We start from the raw sequence: 1,057 nt of genomic DNA, 5'->3' as shown, positions 1-1,057 counted from the left end.
GAGCTCACTGCACTGTCAGAACAGGTGAAAGAGCTAAACCATGAGAGTGACAACCACAGAAGAGAAATAGCCGCTCTGAAAGACCATCTGGGAGAACTACAGCTGGAGAAAGAGAGCCATAATGTTCAACTTGTTGCTCTGGCAGAAGAACTTAAGGAGAGGGACAGAACACTGGACGGTCTGAAGGAACGAATGACTTCTCTCACTGAGTCTGAGCCACACAGGACTGACCATAGTCCACACACAGCAGTGAGCACCCATGACCGACAGCAGGATGATAACGTCTCTCTACCAGAGAGAGAAGAGTCCAGTAGCCAAACACAGCCAGATGGGCCCATCAGACCAGATAACCTCTCTCTACCAGAGAGAGAAGAGTCCAGTAGCCACACACAGCCAGATGGGCCCATCAGACCAGACGGCCCCACTGCAAAAGTAGACATTGTGATACTAATCGATTCAAATGGAAAATTCATTGATGAGAAAAGGCTTTTCCCCAGGCACAATGTGGTAAAGTTCCGCTGTCCAAACACAGAGGCAGCAATGGGTATGCTATCTGAGACTCGCCTTGGATCCCCAAGCCATATCCTAATCCACACAGGTACGAATGACCTTAGAGCGCAACAGGAGAGAGTGGCCCTGTCTCTTAGAGCTGTCGCCGAGAAGGCATGTCACACCTTCCCCAACTCTAAGATAGTGATGTCCACCCTGTTACCAAGGAAGGATTTCCACCCACAGATGATACAAAAAGTGAATGTCAGCATCTCCAGAGACTGTGAAATGTGGCCAAATGTCCACGTTGCCCACTACCCCTATATAACGGTGGACGATCTTTATGACCCGGTTCACCTCCACAAAGAAGCAGTTCCACTGTTTACCAAGACACTGAAAGATGTCACACTAAATCGACGATCAACACCCAACAGGAGGAGCAACATGGGAGTCTCGAACACTCAAACAACAGAGAGACCAGCCAACAGCATGCCGAGGAGAGCCTTCCAACACAGGCCCAAGCAGCAGCACCTACAACCACCACCACAGCACAGACGTCAGGACAACA

This window comes from Nansenia antarctica (genome assembly GCF_963989245.1).
Source record: "Nansenia antarctica genome assembly, chromosome: 5".
In the NCBI taxonomy this organism is placed as follows: domain Eukaryota; kingdom Metazoa; phylum Chordata; class Actinopteri; order Argentiniformes; family Microstomatidae; genus Nansenia; species Nansenia antarctica.
The sequence above is the reverse complement of the archived record's forward strand: the minus strand, read 5'-3'. Positions refer to the sequence as shown.